This window comes from Bradysia coprophila (assembly GCF_014529535.1).
Source record: "Bradysia coprophila strain Holo2 chromosome IV unlocalized genomic scaffold, BU_Bcop_v1 contig_144, whole genome shotgun sequence".
Classification (NCBI taxonomy): Eukaryota; Metazoa; Arthropoda; class Insecta; order Diptera; family Sciaridae; genus Bradysia; species Bradysia coprophila.
Window position 1 is genome coordinate 380,163 of NW_023503373.1, and position 10,199 is coordinate 390,361.

General features: G+C 32.6%; 1 long non-coding RNA gene across 1 annotated transcript; it reads left to right on the forward strand.

The window, feature by feature from the left end:
* Positions 1-560: 560 nt before the first annotated feature.
* LOC119071357 lies at positions 561-2,484 on the forward strand. The gene is made up of 3 exons (XR_005086624.1): positions 561-648; positions 1,146-1,304; positions 1,803-2,484. It is a non-coding gene; the product is annotated as an uncharacterized LOC119071357 (long non-coding RNA).
* The last annotated feature ends 7,715 nt before the right edge of the window (positions 2,485-10,199 follow it).

Genomic DNA, 10,199 nt, shown 5'->3' on the forward strand with positions numbered 1-10,199 from the left:
TATTTTAACGTTACAGAAAACGAATTAAGGTTTTAGTCTAACTTTGGATATTTTTTAGATTCTCTTATATTTTACGTGCTACAGCTCATATGAAATATAGATTTACATTGCACGGTTTACTTGTAATGAACTTAAATAAAGCCGGCCTAGGACCAATATTTTTTTGTATTATTAATGAGTGATGGACAAGGAAGTCACACAAGAAAAAATCAGTCAGAACCGGTGTTCCAGCATAAATTACCGATAATTTAATAAAAAAATATTTTCAACAGAATTATGCAAAATCTCCGTCGACAGATGAAACAACTATAGAGACAGATACCATTGAGAACTTGGAAATATAGTTTTATTACAACCCCTAATAAGTACTTTATAATGGTTGTTGTTGGTATACAAAACGAACCGCTTGCTTCAAGCAATCTAATTCATAGATTTATATGGGGTCTCGTATTTGCAACAACGTTTGCGCAGATGCGAACATTGTTATGTTCCTAATATAGAAGGGAAGGTCTTGTTTGAATGAGGATATTAGAAATTGATTTTTCAGAGTGTTATTGGCATCAAAGGAAGTCGAAAGTATTTTGTTGGTTGGAAAGAAAACTCTAATGGCTGGCTTTACAGCCAGACATTGGATTTTATTCTCAATCGGTAGGAACGATTTAGTTGTAATTTAAGTTTGAATTCAGTTTAAAGAATTTTAGAATTTTATGCAGTGAATTATCTGATTAATCTGAGATTATCTTTTCTCATCCTGTTACTATTCCACTTAAGTGTGGTTTCTTAAATTAAATAAATGGACTTCTGTCTAAAATAACGCGAGTTTATTGAATTACTCGACGAAATGATTTTGTATTTAAGTATTCTGTGTTAGCATTTTCATTACGTTATCACAACTTATTGATTCCATTAGTGTGTTACACATAACTACGTTTCAAATTCACCCAATTATGGGAAGAAGACGCCCTTTTACCATCAAGAATGGTGACGTAAATATAGTGCTATTTTATTGAAGCTAGAATGTAAAATCAATTAGTGAAAATATCATTTACATAAAGGGATATTTATAAGACATAAATATTATGAGTGATATTTTGAAGTGTTAATGTTAGTGGGAATAAAATTTTGGAAAAAAATTTGTTTTTCAGAATGGTACTCGCGACCAAAGTACTTGCCCGTATCGTGGTTGGAAAGCATCTAATTTCCAGTCATTACAAACCAGATGCACTCTCAATTGATCATCAGAGGACCTTCAATGAAGATGAACGCTTCGAATTTAGTCGGAGTTGTAACTTACAACTTGTAAGGTAAAAAAAACAATCATTTGAGTTATTTCTTTAACATTTCCGACATGTTCAGTTTATATCGAGACTTATATTCCACAGACGATAAAATTTATTTTAGTCGAAAATACTCAATTCTCTGACAAAATGAATTTTACAAAAGGAATTCAAAGAGCTTTTGTCGCGGACCGAACTTCTAAGGTCGTGTAGCAAACGTTAAACTTTATTTGATTTTTCTTCTTCTTTATCATTATTATTTTCAATATCTTTGTTCTCTTTCTTCCATCAATATGAAGTGGTTGTTTCCAGCTCCAACAAAAGAATTGTCAACCAATATTTGGCCGATTAATATCAAAACAAACACTCTGAAATGACTGGCGAATCGTTTCTAATTTTTTTTTCGGTCTAAAATGAACATTTCTTTTCTTAAAAAAAAACTCGATGCGGTAACATAAGCTCAAGCCAAAAAACAAAATCCGGCTAAGGTCTTCATGAAATTGATTTAAATTTTTAATGTTTCAGAATAAAAATAATTTAAAAATGAAAAAAATACAAAAAATTCTCTACGATCAAGTTGATGGTTTGATATATTACTTAACATCGAACATTGAACATCTAACAGCCAACATCTAACATCCAACATTGAACATCAAACATCGAATACATTCAACATCTATATGTGTGCTAGGGTAACGAGTGTAATACTTAAGCTAAGCTAATTGTGAGTTTTATGCGTATACAGCAGGAAATGTCTTACTATATTTTACGATTAATGCTAAAACTCGTATCAACTTGAAAGTTGGGTAACATCGAAAGCCTTGGCAATATTGATATGTCTCATGAATTTGTAGGGGGCTACACTACAAGTCAATCATTGACACATTAATTTTGCCGCGAAATCAGATGTTACCATCGAGAATTTCCCCCAGAGTCGATTCTCACACTGTCTAACCATTTAAGATAGCACGAGATTCGAACCCGGGTCCCTATGTACACGAAGCGAGTGTTTTACCACTGCGCCACGGAACTAGGTGCTCGATCATTTTTAAAACTTCCACATTTGAAAACTATACTTTCAAGTGGGGTTACATTAAATTGCAATGGAAATAATTGCTAAATGTTTATTAATAAGCATGTGGATATGTGGCAATTAATTAAATTCTTCGTTTGATCAAGTTTTATTTAAAAAAAAAAATGAAAAAAAAACCAATTTCGAACATGCGCATGCAAGAAGAAAATAATTCACAAGATGACGCGCTAACCAATTACTCCAACGCCACTCGTGATGATGACCGTTTTTATTAAAATCTCATTAGTTTCGTTTGTTCTTATTTGTTCGATTGCTGTGTACAAGTGAACGCAAAGAACAATTGACGCTTACATGTCGTGCATGTTTGACACGCAAGGTGTTAGATGGCGCTGTCAGCTCATCCAATCAAAATCATTTGTAATCAGTGTTTGATTGTGTTGGTCTATTTAAACATTGTTCGGCTTTAGATTTTAGAATGTTCTAGCATACATGATACTAGTAGACACAAGTGGACAAACGGAACAATTGAATCATGCATGTATGCATTCCACATGTTTGAAAAATAGATGCATGTAGAGAAATAATTTAGATAACACGACGCTGAGTGTTTGTCGAATGAAATTGTGATAAATGGTTGATTGTATTGTAGGGTCATTGTTACAGAAATGTTGCAACAGTAAAATGTTTGCCAATAATCATATGAATTCTCCTCTTTTATTCATATTGCATTAATAACATTCTATTCTATCACTCCAATAACGAATGGACAAACAAGAGAATTCAAATTCTTAGATTAGTCACGTAAGTTCAGAAGAATAACGCTGTTAGGTCTCATCAAAAGCCTATTGAAATCACGATTTGATTGTAGGAGTCATTCTGTATTTGTGTAACAATGTTAATCGAAAAACCAACAGCTCCTGTGGCCGAGTCCGCCAGGGCACGTGACTGGTGATCAATACATATATTTTGGCAAGGGTTCAAAATCTGCAAACTTTTTTTTTTTTTTTAAATCTACAATTTGCCAGATGTTTCTAATTTAAAATTGCATGTCCTTCTTATTAATAAAATTTACATGTAACTGTTTCCTTAGTGATTTTGTAAAACCCCGAATGCAGGATTTTAGATTTTAAAATAAGAAAATTGTATTTGGGAACTAATAGTAACAATAAAACTCTGAGACATGAATCAACGTTTTGTTTTAACTTGTTCCTCCTAAGACACACTCCAACATGATTCTTCTTAACAATTGATACTTGCTCTATCCAACGATCACAACTCAAAACAACTAGGAAATTCGGAAAAGCACAATAATTTAAATTTAACTCACAAAATTTTGACTAAAATATGTATTTTCTGTCTTAATTGCTGAAATCAACTTCTACAATGTATGCACTGGTAATCAGCGTATAATAAAGGCTGAAATCGGTTAAATTATCAATAATTTGGCTGCCAATATGTCCACTATTGAAAGTAGCATTTTAATCGAAATAGATTGTGGAAATTGTTATCGCCAAAATTAGCGATGGCACTGTCTTCTAGTCGGTCTTTTGAGATACGAAATTTAAAAATCAAAATTATTTGTTAGGAAATTTAATTTTCGATCACATTGTCCATGAAAATATGGTTCTGTGAAGTGACAGATGTGACCGACTTGCCGACAGTGTCAGTCATTGATATTACTGTGAAATAGTGCTCAGATCCGCAATCTATGACATCATTTTTGAAATCATTTTTCGGAAATGATTCGATTTAGTGTGACTCCATTTTCATTTGTTAGGAAATTTAATTTTCGATCACATTGTCCATGAAAATATGGTTCTGTGAAGTGACAGATGTGACCGACTTGCCGACAGTGTCAGTCATTGATATTACTGTGAAATAGTGCTCAGATCCGCAATCTATGACATCATTTTTGAAATCATTTTTCGGAAATGATTCGATTTAGTGTGACTCCACTTTATTACATTTTGATAATGCTTAAACCAAGGTAAATATAGTGAGGAGGTTATGCCATATATAACCGAATCAGATGTGCGGTGGCACGAAAGCCTTCTCATTCATTCGTTGAAAGCAAAAACTTGGAATAGAAAGTTGGGCCATCTGTTGTGAGATAGCGAAAATATTTTTGTGAAATACAAGTAGTCAACCATTTAAAAAAAAGATGTCATTGGCATCGAACTTATGTGCTAGGTCGTGCGTCTGAATGGCATTACCTCCTCACTATATTTACCTTGGCTTAAACCTATTGCAGTTTGTTTTTTAACATTTGTGAAATTTAAAGATCTGTTTTAAAAAATTTTTGACCGCAATTCCAACCGAATCAGTGGCAGTTTTTCATATAGTACGCTCTTGTGTTGTAATATTTTTGGTGTTGTCACGAAAGTGAGCAGTTTTGTGAAAATTTGATCTCAAAACAGAGGTACTTTAATTTCATTATTTTATTAAAATTTTATTAATTTCTGGAAAATGTAACACCGCAATTCCAACGGTGAAAGTCCAAATTACCTTTCTGAAGCTAGCATATTCGAATCATTTTATTTGACTTCCTAAGACAGTTTTCGGGTCGTTTTTTCGGGTTTTGTGGTATGTAAAAGTACAGATGCGGATGCCTCTTAATAAATACGATGGCAAGACGTACCCTTAATGGTGTACATTACTTCAACAGATCATCATTAGTTTTATCCTTTTACAAGCGGCAAGGATATTACCTAAAGTCTACAAGAGGTTAATATCATGTTAAGTCCACAGTAGGCAAAGGACATCTCTAATTTTTGTCATCGTAAGTAGATGCCATACCGCCGTAGTCATCTTGGAATTGTTTTCAGTTTTTTGTTTTAAAACGTGAGCACGTCCGTGATAGAAAATTACGAAATCATGAGAAATGTTCGTTTCAATTTCATTCAAATCTATCATAACCTACACTCCAATTCAATTCTAAATAAATTGTTGATTTATAATAATTTTTCGAAAAATTTCGAACAAAATTTTGTATTGCAAAATATGTGAGAGCAATATCATTGCGTAAGATTTTCTTCTCAGTACAAACTCGTTGTTTTAGCGATTGTTCGTAACGCAATGCGAAAAACATGTAATTTGTATAATAATTGAATGGAGTAGGTATTTTTCAGTGAAATATCTATTAATAGGAAAGGTATGCATAAATTCACTGTATTCTCTTTTAGCGATTTTCGTATCAGGAATGTTGATGTATGCCATTTCCTGCATGAGTTATTGTTTGCATAATAATTTATTGATTCTCAAGAAAATCATACAATTTTTGTTCAAGTTTTGTACACTTTTTATTGACGCAATTAAGTAGAAAACAAATTAATTTAATTATAACGTTAACTGATAATAAGTTTTCTTACTTTTACTTTTAAGACGTATCCACATCCTCAAGTGGTTTTGTCTATCGTGTAACGATAGAGTATGAAATTTGATGAACGTATTTTCGTATCTTGTTTCAAAGTGTCTAAATTTCGATCAAAGGAATTCTATTCGGTAATTACATTGGTGATATGCCTGTCGTCTGCGAAGAAATAGTTTAGTTTAGAGCTTATCTGATTCAGTGCTGTGACATCAATGCTTTGCTTATCCTCTTATCATAATATTTCCCCTTTTTCTATGCAATAGAATCTTGAATGTCAGGGTGAAACGAATAATGGAACGAGTAACAATATGGGCGTCATGAATATTTCAACAATTAAAGCTTGTGACGGTAAGAAAAATCACGATAATCCCTAACTGAACATGAAATGCGTTTTATTTCATCACTCTGTGGATACGAGTGGATGCACAAAACAGTTGATCCATGTATCCATGTCCACGTCCTTGTGACGTAAATAACTAATGTATCAAGAAATCTATTGTAATCAGAATTTGATAACAGGATTCTGCATGTATGAAACGTTATAAACAACAATATGAACCGGTACATCTCATATCAAGTCTCCGTGGTGGAGTTGGTAAGAGCGTAACATTGGTGGTCAATGCGTTTTTGTGGCGTAAGTTCGAAATCTAATAATTTGTAATTTTTTTATTTTTTCCAAAAAAAACAAGAATATTTCGCCAAGGCTTTGGAGTTTGACCATAAATTTAGAAACGGTAAATAATATGTTATCGACGGCAACGTCAAAAAAGTTTTTTTTTAAATAGAGGTGAAGACTAAGGAAGACCTGGAACAAACAAAATAACAGATGGACTGGTTACATGGCTATACTTGAGACTATGGCAGGAATTAAAACGTACAGAAAACTTTTTAAAAATCCATACTTAAATATGGTAGTTCTTATCTATTAATATCTGATTCCATGAAGTGCGTGATTTTTAAATAAGCTGCTCCGTACAATCATTGAATTATACTTTAGTCAATGATAGTTACTGTCCACGTTTGAATTGGTTGAATTTCTAATTTTTAATAAGTTAAAAAAATAATAAACATAATTATCCCAATTTCGAACCTGAGCATAAACGACAAAATATAAATTACCACGACGACGCGCTAGCCAACTAAGCCATACTTGCTTAAACCTCCGTCCGTTTTCATTTAGATCACATTAGAATGTATAGCTATCAATTACTCTGTGGACACGAATGGACAAACGGAACAATTGAATCATGCATGTATGCTTCCACTGCACATGTGTGTCATCTTGCGTGACAATTATGTAAGATGGCGCTGTCAGCTCATCTACCTAAATTGTAATAATCTTTTGATTGTATGGTATGGTCTGGTCATTGTGATGAAATTTTAAAAGTGAGTAAAATGTGTTCCTACTCATACTACACTAATTACATGCTATCCCATCACTTAGAGACGCGAATGGACAAACGAGATAGGTATGAACGCACATGTTAGACACGTAGTCGAACAATCTATTGTAGACAGAATTTGATTGTAGGTGTTGCAGAATAATTCTGCTATTCTGCATGTGTAAAATGATGTAAATAACAATAATCTAAACTGGAGCAGGAACATGTCCCAGTGGCCGAATCGCTTAGAGTGTTGGTTTATTGATCGAAACGTTTTTTGTGTCGTGGGTTCTAAATCTGTTATTTTTTTTTTGTTTCTATGGACTCATTCAAAAAGAGATTCACCAAGTCCCTGCAATATGTAATTATCTGTTATCATCTGTTATCGATAACGACGACAAAAATAATGACAAGTACAAGATCAACCGTTTAATAAATTTGAATCAATAGAAGTAATAAACCCGCTAATAATACTGGTCATATGCTTGTCGTCTGTAATAGGTTAAGAATAACAAAGTAGATGGAACTGATTCATTAACATTTTCAATAATTTTCATTACCAAATAACTTACCACTGCTTCGGCACAGGATACAAACTTCCAACTCGTCAAAAAAAAAGTCCAAACAAGCACGGAATCTACTATAATAATATTTACATACTTACATGATGATACACGGCCCATGGACAGGAAACAAAAGAGTAGATAACTCGAGTTTGAGATAACGTTTTTTTTTAAATCCATTACTAGCGACTATTTTACTAGATATCGTCCAGGTCTAATAATTATTGAAAGAATGTTGTAGAGCGAAATAAATATTGACAACACATGATGGTATATGAAGTATAATTTCATTGAATTAAATACTTCAGTCAATGGTATTTATTACGCGTATATAAATACAACGTTCGAATTCTATTTCAGATGAAATCTCTGTTCTTGTAATTAATTAACCAAAAAGATGTAAAAATAAAGTATTTATAATCACTTCTACTTCGACGTAATTAATTAATTTTTAAACATTAATTTTATCTAACAGTTGTAAGTTGAAAATATGTTGTAGATTTAACGATTAAAGTTCTACGTACACTGTACGTTCGGCAGTTAATACAATTAAATCATTTATAGTGATCATCATAATTCATTAAAATGAAACGGTCTAATTAAATTTAGACTTTTTTTCATGTTTTCATAGATCGATTACTATGCAAGACTTGATACAGACGACTTTTTAAGCATAAATCTCTGACTGTGAGTATACGATTATTAACAATCAAATGAAACATTCACGGAATTTTTAATGTCGATTGTATTGTGTTATGTTAATTAAGTAAGTTGTTTATTTGTTTGAGATAAACATTATAAGATGGCAATAGAATGTGAAGGTCACATTCCATCTCAGATGAGTATTAACTGAGATATTTCAATAATAACATAATTACAGCGTAGTATTTGAAAAGGTTTTGCTGCTCCCTATGACGTTTTCTATAAATAGTCATCTACATTAGAAGTAAGAAAAAATCATTTCCCACTCTGATCTTGAGAAAAAATATTTTCCAGATCGAAAATGTGGGTCGATCCATATCCATCTCCAAGAGTGTATCATTTTCACATGGTTCATATTAGACATTAAAGTGAGTGTGTCTCATCATTATATTTCTCATAACATGTTAGTAACACATTGTATCAATGTAATGGCCATAAAGCGTAACATTGACCCTTTCATTTAAATGTTTTATGTGCATTCCTCAATTAAAAATTCATTCGAATCAATTAAAACTTAAGTTTTAAGTACTTACTATACACTGCGACATGCACTATCCGACTGGTTATGTTATCAAAATTCCTAAGATATAATTGAACTGTTCGGACATTTTCCGCTGTTAAATGTAAAGCATTTTGTCATTTTTAATAAAATAGAAGATCGTGACCCTTGTTAGTTAGTCTAGTACCGGCGACATTGCTATTCATTTTTTTCAAAGATTTAAATAAAAAATCGGTAAAATGTTCATTGAAACATTTGTACCCAGCTCTTCCATTCTTACCATTCTTACTCTCACAATTCACAGTCACATTGATTCATCTGATGACCGCACCCTCGCTTGCTATGCATGTTATGTTATATATACAGACAATCGATGCATTTCCTTTCGTTTCACTACGAACTGTCCGTAGCTCATGTTCATTGTAAAAATGATGAACATAGGTAACATTTCGCTATAACGACTTTAGTAAGCCAGTGAGTTTGATGATCATTTCGGTCGTTCATGTTCATGCTTGTGAAAGGTTAAAACATGTAAAATGAAAAGAAAACACTAACTAAATACAGTAGTGAAGACGAAAAAATTGAAAGAAACGCCAGTTCGAATTGAAACTAATCTCATGATTTCATGAATTCTCTTCTAGACGAAATTACACCGATTCATTTTCAGCGAGAGAGCGATATAGTGCTACAACTAACCACGCATTCACACTGTTTTGACTACTCGTATACACTGAAGAATTTATATATGTACACCCAATGCAATGAGGGGAAAGACGCATGCACTCAATATACCAGTTTTCCAAGCAGTAATATACACATAAATGTTACTCTACCAACTAAATGAACCTCTTCAACGAGTTGTAGCGAAATTTGGGAATACTATTTTCTATTTAGAACTGTAACGTCCGATGTTTTGGATTGAGGTAGCTTTCACAGAAGTAGCATTGATCGCAGTAAGAAATCGTTTGTTCAACGAGAGAAGAAAAGTTGGAAATTGCATTTCGAGGGTGTTGTTTCATCCGAGAAAATGAAATTTCCAACTTTTTTCCCGAGTTTGAACACAAAGTTTTTCACAACAAAGACTTCCGAAGTTTCAGCTGAGGGGAGAAAACAACTTTTTTCTCGCTTGCGTTGTGAAATTTGTTTTTTTTTTCTTGTAATACCCAAAATGTATTGTTACAAAGACAAAAAAGGAACTAAAGACATCATAAATTAAAAGGATAAAATTCATAAATTGTTCCTTCTATATACTCTACGTGAAAGAATACAGAATAATTGAATATAAACATTCGTTCATGAAAATTTACACCCTTCATCAATGAACGCATAACACAAAAGACACCGAAGAGAGAATGTAGCGCTTTGAATGAACC